The sequence below is a fragment of the Thermobia domestica genome, chromosome 6 (assembly GCF_964235325.1).
Source record: "Thermobia domestica chromosome 6, izTheDome1.hap1.1, whole genome shotgun sequence".
Classification (NCBI taxonomy): Eukaryota; Metazoa; Arthropoda; class Insecta; order Zygentoma; family Lepismatidae; genus Thermobia; species Thermobia domestica.
This window is the reverse complement of record NC_137459.1, coordinates 215,415,880-215,428,115: the sequence shown is the minus strand read 5'-3', so window position 1 is coordinate 215,428,115 and position 12,236 is coordinate 215,415,880.

The window sequence follows — 12,236 nt, the reverse complement described above, 5'->3', positions numbered from 1 at the left end:
TCTATGAAAACAATTCAAATTGATCTAAAAGACAAAGGCTTTAAAAGTAAGTTGGATAAGGGAAAATGTATGAAATCGAAGGGTATAAAGAGAAGTGCTGTATATAAAGAACTTACATTTAACTGATACAAAGACTGTCTGTTCAATCAAAGGGACTACTATAAGAAGATGAATTTGATTAAAAGTTATAGGCACGATATGTTTAGTGTAGAAGTAAACAATTTAGCGTTAAGTTGTGTATATGGTAAGAAATGTGTTTTAAAAAATTGAATAACTACCCTACCAGAGGGACATTATAAGATAGAATAGTTGTAGATATAGTTGTAAATGTAAGTTAGTTGTAGTAAATATATATGTATACTTTGCGGATGTAACTATATAAAGTGTTGCTTGAAAATATTTAGTGTGTACATGATAGTTTTGATCAAGTGGGTGGCAACGCTGACTCTATTCCGTTTACGTCTCCAGTTATGTGATGCGTTACATTACATTTTGAAAAAATATTTCTTACATGAAAACTGGAACGTTTTAAGAAAAGTTGCGTTACGGGAATTTCACATCTGGACCATGTATGATATGATACAAAAAAGGTAAAAAAAAGTCCTTTGCGTGCTACTTAATTTATATTCATAAGGGGATGCCTTCTCGAACTGCAGTTATTTTTCTTATGGAGGTTGCAACATTTGCTGTAAAGAGAAAAAGAAACTAATCTAATGCTAGCCTAAAGCAGTACAGCTTTAAATGTATTGATTACTCGCCAACTTTTTTTCTTTTTTATGATGTATGAGTTATGTATACATTAGTTGTAAGTTATGTACAAGAGAAAGGTAAAAGATTTTGCTGGTATTCTATAATCTTTCTTATGTACGTTTCTAAATGCAATAAATATAGATGATCTTGGCTTTAGTTCAACTTATTCTTTAAAGAATTATGCGTGTACAGTATAAGCAACTGCAAAGAACTAAAGAGGTACCTGTGGCGTATTTTGCAATGTCAGTGGTGTATTTAATAAAAAGTATTCGTTAATATCATACATGCTGTGTGACTTAAGTAAAGTACTGTGGATAACTATAAAGTTTGTGCGCTATGATGTATAACTTACGTAAAGTACTGCGGTAAATAATATTAGCCAGTGACGAGCATGCTAGAAGTTATAGAGGCTCTAAGGTAAGTGAGGGGTGGCCCAGAGGTTTGGTTTGTATTCTACCATGGGTAATGCCGAAATTAGGTAAAAGATTATATGGGATTAATTTTTAATAAAATATTAATTAGAATAGTCTAACAACTTCTTAAAAGTTACATCTTGAGGCTATTAGCAAGTAGGAAGGCAACAACTCAAATAAAAATAAATCAGACAAGATAAAGTCACAAACTTACAAATGTTTCATTATTAGCTAGTTGAAATATCAACGGTGAGCTTCAGCACAAAGTTATAGATTTTGTTAATTAGTGTCTCTTCATCTTTTTCAAGAATGCATTAGTCACTATCTTACTGAATCTAAGCGATATTAATGTCTTAATACATACAGGGTAACTGGTAATTCGATGCATTATTTACAACGGGATATTCTACAAGTACTTTGAAACATTTTCATCTATGAACCGGGATTCGCAAATCTATAGTTTCTGAGTAATTTGTACGTGCTTGATTTCTTAGAAATTTGCCGGCTAACGAGAAGTGCGCGAGAAAGTTTCACCTTGACCCAGTTCCACATATCGTACAGCAACAAAATTTTACGTGTGTAATTTTGCATACCTACGTAGATTATGTGGTAATGGACAGCTCGTAACTCTGCATCGTTGCTGTTATAGGTTCGAACGCGAAGGAAGGTGTAGTGGTCTAAAATCTATCATTAAACCTCAGGAAACAGCTTGGCGACATTGAAGAATTACTTGCCGCTACGAAATTACTGCCTGGTTGGGAAGGGGTGGAATGAAGATGGCGTGCGGTCAAGAGAAAATTCGAACACCGACGGATTTCATAACCAGGGATGTGCACGTGTCTGGTCAATATTCAACAGTGAACTGGTGTGTTGTTTTCAAGGAGGCGAGCATACCACGTTCTGGGATTTCAAAGAATCCCGCAATGCATGCAGCTGTGAGGCGTAATATATCCCGACAATTGTGGTACCCTTTGCCTGGAAAGCAAGTAGTAATACCGCATGCTGATCCCAAATAAACTTGATCAATATTTTGGTCGCTCAGAATTGAACACGAATTTCCTTTAGTGGCGATACGTCGGCATACTGTCATTGGTTTGACTAGGTTTTTCCTGTTTTCTTCACTCCCACCAGGCGAATGCTGGGATGGTGCCCTCTAGAAGGTAAGAGCAAGTTCCTTCCCAAAACTTGGACCTACCTAAAATAGCTCGGAGTTGGAGATCAGAACCCTTCTTTGAGTGATTCCTTTCATAAATGCATACATACATAAAGAAAGAAATAGTATTCGAATATATCGCTTTAATAACTCAAAACAAAATTACGACTATTGCCGTACTATTTGCTGCAATGACAGTCTAATGTTATAAGCTTTCTACAAAGGTAAAAATGTAAATCTTGGAAAGTCATAACAAAATAACACGTTTAGCATTGTAGCACTAACAAAAGCTTGTGAAAAATACAAATAGTGCGTAGCATGCTGACAGAAGGTGTTCGCTTCCTGGAAAACAACGCACCCGTTCAACCAGACAGATGCACGACCCTGGATCTGAAATCCGTCATAGTTTGCGATTTCTTTTGACCGCACACTATCTTCATTGCTCCTCTTTCCAACCAGGCAGTAATTTCTTAGGGGCAAGTACGACGCTGTTTTCTGAGATGCAGTAATGGATTTTGAACCATCGTACCTTACTTTAAGCTTGAATCTATAACACACCAACGGGGCAGAGTTACGAGGTGTGCATTACGACATGATCCACAGAGGTATGCAACATTACACATGTAAAATTTCGTCGACCTACGATATTTGGAAGTAGGTCAGGATAAAACTTCCTCCTGCACCTCTCGTTAATCTTCAGATTTCAAAGAAATTTCGTAAGTGCTAATTACACAGAAACTATTGATTTGCGACCCCCGGTTCATACAGGTGAAAATGGTTAAAGTTTTTGTAGAATATTGTCTTGCGAAGGAAGGCTTTGAATGTCTAGTCACCCTGTATATAACAAATTTAAGAGATCGTTACAGGGTCGTAAAAAGAATTATAGGAGTTCAGAACTTGAGTTTCTTAAGCTTGCAGTAGTGATTAAGGTGTAATTTCTATGTAATTACCTCCTTACCTTACGTTGTCTTTGATCATTCACTTTTATATCTGTCGTGATATCAATTCTTTTCCAAAAAAATTGCAATGTGTAATTTACATCATCTGATAAGAGAAATAAATGCATTTTATTTGATATTGAATCTGAACGAGTTTGTCACAGAATTAGCAGATATTTGTGATTTTTGGCAATATTAGATATAATCAGAAGCGGCGTCAGGCATAGGCGAAGTAGGCAACCGCCTAGGGACCCGCGCTTTAAGGGGCCCCGCATCGGCACTTGTAAGAGAAAAATACCCTTATTCCTAATCTTTAAGGAAGATGTGTTAAAGCTCTCTAAGATTTCTCAGAAATAATCTGACTTAGTTAAATTAGTTGCAGAATTTTATCCTATTTTACGAGAACATCTAAGCAATGTAATTAACAAAAGTGTGAAAGATCATTACCTTAGTAAAGATATCCAAAATGAAATAATAGATGTACTAACTAAACATGGAAAATGATCGAAAATGTCAAGAAAATCATATATTTTTCTATCATTTTAGACTGTGCGACGAACATATCTCGAACTGAAGAAATGTCGGTTATATTGAGATACGTAAACAGAACGACGGAAGACATTGAAGAACACTGTACCGTATTTCTAGCAGTCAACAAAACTACTGCAGCAGAATTCACATATGTCATTTTACGAGAAATAGAATGTTGAGGCTTATCAAATTATAATTGTCGAGGGCAGGGATATGACAATGGTGCCAATATGAAGGGTGGAAAAGGTGGTGTTAAAAGTAGAATTCAAACCTTGTACCCTCTAGCTTTCTTCGTACTTTGCGGTGCTCACAGCTGGAAATGAATACTTGGAGATGCTGCAGCTTCTTGCATTGGAGCCAAATTATTCTTTGGTATTTTACAAAGACTTTTTACTTTGTTCTCTGGCTCAAGCGCCAGATGGGAAGTTCTGAAAGCCAAGGTCGAATTAACTCTGAAACTTTTCTGCGACACTAGGTGGGAGTTCAGCGTGAAAAGTGTGAAAGCCATGAGATACCAACTGAAAGAAATTTGTGAGGCTTTTAGTAAGTTTAAGTTTTAACTCAAGTGACTGTTTTCTAGCAAGTGAATGTCAATCTCTCATCAAGGAAATAAGGTCTCATGAATTCATTGTTTCTCTTATTATTTGGTATGACATTTTGGTACAAATTAATACTATCTGTAAAGTTTGGCAAAGAGTAGTTTCCCAGATAGATGTTGCTTTAAAGCATATATTTGGTTTTCAACAGTGGCTGCAGACGTACAGAGATCAAGGTTTTCAGTCAGTTCAGGTCACAACAAGTGAATTAGCGAGTGATATTGCCATCGAGTCAAAATTCAAAGAAGTTGTTATACATAAAATGAAAAGGATGTTCACTTACGAAGCGCAGGATGAGGTAATACAGTCAAGTGAAGATAAATTCAAAATTGAATATTTCTATGTTGTTATTGATACTTTGGCACAAAGTTGTGAACCTCGATTTCAAGCGCTAAGGAAGTATCATGAGATGTTTTGATTTTTATATGATGTTGCTTCCCTAAAATGTCTGACCGAAGAGGGACCGCTGGCTAGTTGTAAAGATCTTCAGATTGCTCTCTCAACGCACGATAGTCAGATGTGGATGGTATTGAACTATTTGAAGAATTGAAAATGTTCAGTCGTGTTTTCAGTGGTGGTAATATTAAAAATCCCATAAAATACATAGCAGAAAATAAGTTAGGAGAAGTGTATCCTAATTTAGAAGTGGCTTTGCGGGTTATTCTGATTATGCCTGTGTCGATAGCATCAGCAGAAAGAAGTTTTTCGCGTTTGAAACTGATTAAAACATATTTGCGGTCGACAATGAGTCAGGACAGACTTTCTTCATTAGCTATATTATCTATCGAAAGCGACATATCTAGCAGTATTGATATGACAGAAGCGATCCAGGTGTTCAGCAGCAAGAAATTTCGAAAAAGTTCCCATTTAGATAAGTTTAGCAATTTTTAAATATCCTTTATGCATCTAATTTGAAGAATCTCTTTGTAGACAGAATCAAAGGTGTGTTCCCAACTTTTTTTTTTAAACATATTGTCGTTATAATTCAAAGTATACACAAAAACTGCGAAGACATTCTCCACAATAGAAAAGTCAAACAAGAAAAATCGAACGATTATGATAACGAACTCTATGAGGTGAAGATAACAGAACCAAATGATGATGCTTGAATGAATGGAAACTGATATTATTTTGTTGAAATTACTATGTAAATATTTCTTCGTAATTATTATGTATATATATTTTTATTCTGCATTAGTGTCTGTAATATTATTTACTTGTGAATATAGAGGGTCTTCCAAAAGTCCTGCAGGAAAGTACAAAGCTGTAACTTTGTAACCATTTATTATATTTGTACAAAACGTTCAGTGGACTTGTAAAAAAGTCATAAATTTTGTTTCCAAGCATTTATTGAACGCCAAACCTCCAGCTGAGCACATTTACGTCCAAACATTGCTGAAGTCTTTTCGGGAACCCAAGAATGGTATTTCGAAGTTCATGGAAACGGCACACCACACATTTAACTTTGGAGAATCACGAACATGTGCCTTAAATTTGTGTGGATTCTCAGTGCCTCAGATTCTACAATTGTGTCGGTTTTCCTTACCAGACACATGAAACGTGGATTCATCTGAGAACAGTAACTTTGAAAGAAGCCCTGGATCACTGTTCAACCGTGCAAGCATCATTACACAAAACTCACTTCTTATGTCACAGTCTTCTTCCGTCATTTCCTGTACAAGTTTCGACTTGTAAGGCTTTGCCTTTATTTTCGTACGAACGATATTGTGTAGCGTTGTCATTAGCACTCGCAGCTCCAAGGGTCTGCGTTTCAACGATTTCTTTGGACTTCGCAACACGCTTTCCTGCACGGACTGAATCACATCAACACTGGTTGTTTGCCTTCCGCTACGAGGCAAGCCCAAGACACTTCTGCTAGCTAGAAACTTACCGTACCAACTCTTGATACTTGAACCTGTATGTGGTTGTTTCTGATATTTTTGACGGAATTTTCTTCTCACCAAAAAACTAGATTTTAACTCACAAAACCACGCCACACACGGCGCTTTCTCTTGAGTAGACGCCATCTTTGTCACGTGATTTCCGGTTTTGACCTCAACGTTTACATCCGTTCATTGTTGCAAACAAAAATTTTAACATTTCCACTAAACATTACAAACAAAATACAAAATTGTAAATAGTAGTTTCAAAGTTACAGCTTTTTACTTTTTTGCAAGACTTTTGGAAGACTCTGTTTAAGTGGAAAAACATAACTCCATACATCTTAACCCTAAAGGGCATATTCGAAAGTGATTTTGCCATCTTCTTAAAATAATATAGAAAAATCTTCCTTGTAAAAAAAAAGTTGTAACATGCAAGTGAATAGGATATTTTGGAAAACAATAAGAAATGAAAGACTTTTAAGAAAAAATCTGGTTTGTATAAATCTTATTCGTATAAAAGGACTAGGAAGATCTTGGCTGGAAACGTTTCCCTAGAACAGTAGGAAAAGAGATGGATGATTAAATAGAATAAAGGTAAGTTTCTGCTTAAGTGTATTTGTAAACATATGTTAGTGGCTTTATTTAAATATTGCATGCTATTAGTAGGAACATGTTTGGTTTCGTCTAGAACTTATACAACCCGAATAGATACTTCCGAAACCAGAACTTGTGGGTGCGCAACTGTTGTTAAACACACGTTATACTTCGCCTGGAACTTATGTAACCAGTACAATTTTCGCCTGGAACTTATGCAACCGGGGACGGTCTTTTTAAGGGGGCCCCGCTTAAGGGTCTCGCCTAGGGCCTCGCGAAACCAAACGCCGCCTCTGGATATAATGTAATCATCTTGCCCACAGATTATTAGTAACTTTCTAAAACATGATACATTCAAATATGCCTTACAGTAATCTGCTTATTTTGTTAGTTTGTGAAGTAGCAAGAATCATTCAAAGCTTTAATTTTTGATATTGATTACATGTTTTCAAATTTGAAAAAAGTATGACAAAAAGGGCAAGTATTTCTGTGAACCTATTGGCCCTTGATAACTTGGGACCCATTTATTATAAAATCAAGGCTATACGTTGGGAGGGACCACTAAAATAATGGAAAAAGGTAAAAGGAGAGGAGACAACTTTCTTAATCACGGGCAAGATTTTATAGGCTGTTGCATGAGTTGATCTGTAAATATATAATTGAGGATTTAAGGGTTGGCAGCTGAGATTGTTTGGTTTCTATGGTAAAAACCGGGAATATATATTTGTTTGTTTGTTTGTTTCCAAAGCAACTTTCGTTGCTTCTTTGTCAAATAATTTGAGGAGGAGCTTTGTAACAATACTGTCTCAACTGAGTCGGTAATACGTAACCGTATGTCTCAATGTTGAGCGGAACTCTAGACGGAAACTCTTCGCACCATCTTCCCTATCATCCCTGAGTCTCATTCCTTTCATATCTAAAATATTAATGTATTATTTTCCATTATAGGAGTAGGCATGTAGTTTGAATGAAATAAAAAGAAACAATAAATTGATAGGAAACAGAAATAAAAGAAACAGGTGAAATATTGTGACAGTTTCAGTTTAAAAGAGGTAAGGTGATTACACGTTGTACAAAAGAATTCCATTTTGGTACAAAGCATTGGAAGAATGGTAAAATTGATGCTTTCGTAGTACATATTTTGAAAGATGGAAAATAAAAGTCGAAGTAAAATATATCACTAATGATATTGAATTTCACTTCCCTTTTTCTCTTGAAAGATCTCTCGACAGATTGAAAATACTTTTAGTTCCACCAAAGAAGAAGGAATTTTAAAGGAAAAAATCTCAATAAATTACCACAACAGTATTTTACAGCAAACACAATGTCCTCCATGTATATCAATTGACACATATTTCCAGAGCGGTACTACTTCTGGTGCTTTTATCCAATGATATGCTTAAGTACCAAATACATAATCACAAATAAGATCTTAAATGTGAAATTCAACACTGGAACATCAAAGAAAGAAGAACAATAGAAGATGTGTTGTAGCATTAAATGAATCCATCAAATATGTGATTCTGAAGTTGCATCGCGTCAGCTGCGAAAAGCTAAGTTCACATTTTATTCGTTTCCTCTTTGTGGCGAATTTGAGTGTTTTTGTTTTTCAATAAGTTTTATTTCAATTCAGTTTAAAGAAAGGAATGGCAATCACATGGAAATTTCTTAAAATTGTATTGAGCTCGTCTGAGGAAACAACCATCCTGGATTCCGGGGAAACAAGGAAAGCACTCAGTCAGTATGAATTTCAAATAGAGACAAATTTTTAGAGATTCATGAAAGGTAAAGGTTGTGAAAAATATAGATTAGTTTCTTAATGATAGCAAGAACTGAAAAGAAAATAATAGAAGGATGTTCTAATGCTCTAGTCCCTCGCTGACCCAATTATAAAACAGGAAGGAAAAAGTCATCGTTAAATCCCAGTTGTCACAAATTTGGTTTTCTTGCTTGAGGATACGGTGAAAACTTCTGAGAAGTCATAATGAATTGAATCTAAACTCCTAGTAAAGACGAAAACTCTTTAAAGGAAATAAACATTGCTACAAACTGTAAGAAGTATTTACATTCTGTGATATAACGAAAATAATAAGACAAATTTACAGATAAACTTGGGCTGCTATATTCGCAAGTTATGAGCAGAGCATGCTGTTTCAGTTATGTTCAAAAGAGAGTGGAACTTTTATCTGAAAAAAATAAATATTGTTTTTTATTGCAAATAACTTTGTCTGGAACTGTTTTGTTTAATCTTTCTAAAATATATTTTTTTTTGATAGCCCCACTTAGATACCAGTCTTGACTTTGAAAACAGCAGCTAAATAGAGGACGTTGATTCTGAATCTGAAGGCTGTTTGTAGTTTATGTTGTCCGTTCTTAACGTACAGAGCATTACATACAAAAGGATGAATGTATATGTCAAATCGTCTTTATTAAGTTATTTATTTCCTTTACGGGCAACATCACAGGTCAGAAGTTCAGTCATATTAGGACTTTACCACTATAAAATTTCCAGAAGTCTGATATCTGCTCTATACCTTAATACTGTCGTTCCATGCAATGAGTTAAAAGTCACCATCGATTGAATAGCTGAAAGTCATACAGTGGGTCAAGAGCCCAGAAAATATGTTCATGAAAATCTCGGAACCTATTGGTTCTACGACAAAAAAAAATTGTAGCCGAGAAAATCTGCAACAAAAATATTTATATTACCTTTTTGTCTTAAAAGTAATCAGTTCTAAAGTGTTTCGTTCTGAAACGTTTCTAACTAATAAGTGCTTATAGAGCATATATATATATATATACTTTGTAGAATTGCCTGAATATTTTACAAACTGAGTACGAGTTGGATCTAAACTAAAATCGCGTTAGTATTGCAGGAAGAAGGTGACGTTATAAAGAAGTCACTGTGGTCCTCTGTCATCTTGATAGTGGCCATATTGAATCCTACTTTATTATTTTAATAACACAATCATGCGACAGATCAAATGACATTGCTAACTACAAATCAAATTGTTTAGTTCACTGCGCGATAACTGTACATGATGATTCACTTACAATTTGAGGGTAGGGTTTGGACTCTGCGAGCTGTCTTGAAAAGAAGGACTACGTGTCATACAAACCTTGCAACACTACAACAGCAAATCCTTTGCTAGATAGAACATATGTGAAACACAAGCCACAAAACTGTTCCAAATCGATCTATCCATCTTTTTGAAAACTGTTCGTGAAACCAGCTGACGACACTGCTAACATAATGTGACAGAACGCCATTCTTCTGCCAATGTTCGGGAGTGTAAAATCTTCATTTAATAAAATGGTATAATGGTGTCTCTTAGTATATTTGGACACGTTGCAGCATCCAAGGTTCCTGAACTTTCTCACGTCACATACCGTATTATACCAGTAACTTATCTGCACCTCGCATCTTTGTTGGAACTATGAAATATGATTTGACTCAGCTCGGTACTGAACATTATCTCTTAAACTGGTATTGTAGTTTTCATTTCTTTACCTTTCAAAGTGACTCACATAAGGTGGATATTTCAGTCTTTCCTATCTCTTTTAAATAATATATCCTTGTTGTTCTCGTAACATTGTATGCTTTGTTTGAGTGATTGATTTACTTGGTTTGGTTTATTTAACACTCCTTTTATGCGCCGATTTGCTATCTATACTTTAATGTAGGAATCGGATTTCGAACCATAACTTAAGCCACTTTACCACAAGAGGCACATGGGAATTTTTCTAGATTTCCTTAGGAGTATTGTGAATGATATGACTTTTAAAACTATTTTTAAAAAATACACATCGACGGACAATATGATAATCTTAAAGCTCGGAAATGTATTGAATTGTTTTTAATTTGTTCTCACGCAACCAAAACAGTACTTATGCTTCTTGTATTCCAGCCTTTTAATACAAGCATTTCACACTACTGTCTGTTCTAGGATGATTCAATTCTAGTTCATGTATATGGTATGTTTGAAATGCAGTAGCGTTTGGCTTATCCGACATAAACAGGCAGGCAAAACGACGGATTACATGGATGTGTTAAGAAAAGACCTATTAAAAGTCAAACTATTATATTAGTAGGGACGTTAACATAAAAATTGCGCACTTCTGGAAAAAAGGTGAAACTTTCAGGAATACTTGTTTACGCCAGGCAGAAGAAATATAGAGGTAGGGCCCAAAGATTTTAGCAGCCATATTGGAAAATAGGGTCATTTTTCAGAATATCTATTTCAAGTAGCTACTGGTTCAACACTATTCATCCGAATTTCATGGTTAATACGTCATTCTCTTCAGAATAAAACAGGCTTTTAAATGCAGTTCATGTCCGTATGACGTACAAGCAAAGGAAAATTTGGAGAAAATCGGTAATTTTCTTTTAAAAATATCCTTCTTGGAAGTTTGAGCCCCCTAGAGCGGCCCCAGGTGAGAGTAAGCAACTTTAATGCATCCTGAAATAATACGTCGGGATTATAGCAATCTCTATGCCAAATAACATTGGGATATCCTTTATAATGACACGAAGAAAAATTATTTCCTAATCGCGTTTGAAAGTAGGAAATTTACACTAATAAGGAAAATTGCGATCTAAAATTTCTGGATAAAATTAATATTCCAACGAATGTCATGGCTAGTACGCCATTGTCTTTAAAATGATACAATTTCTCAACTGCAATACTGTGACGTATGGGAAAATTGAAATTTGGGAGAAACCAGGAAATATATCTGAAAATCCTTCTCTAAAGGTTTATGCTTTTCAGAGCGGTCCCGGGTGAGAGTATGCGACCTTAATGTACCCTGCATAATATAGTGTGGTATTGGTACTGTTTCTGTCAAATTCCATTCCGACATCATGCATAGTAACTTGTGAAAAATAATTTCCTGTTTTTGTTTGCAAGGACAAAATATAACTTTTTAGCAGTACTTTATGAATTAACTCTGACGTCATTAATCCCATTGTCGAGGAGCAAAGAAAACCATTCAGTTGTGTTCACGGAATACATCCATACAACGAGCAGCATCGAGACCACCCATTTCCACTTAATTTGTCAGAAAGTTAACATCTACGATAAATTAAAGAATTTATATCAAACTGCATCATACTACAAGGCCAAGGTGTGCCCATTAGGTGACATTATTTGCCCTGTTTATCTTGAGAAAATAAGCTTATACTCAATATAATAATGAGCATGAAGAAAATCATGGTATTGGTGAGTCTCTTCCGTTTGAGAAATGGTGTAAAGACACCACTTGTGAAAAAATCCTAAATTTCGCATATTGGAGTACAGTGATGGAACTAGAGGATTCACTTCTGGAATTTTTCACATCGATCTGAAGCTCCAACTTTGAGCTCTATGTGAACTTTCTGA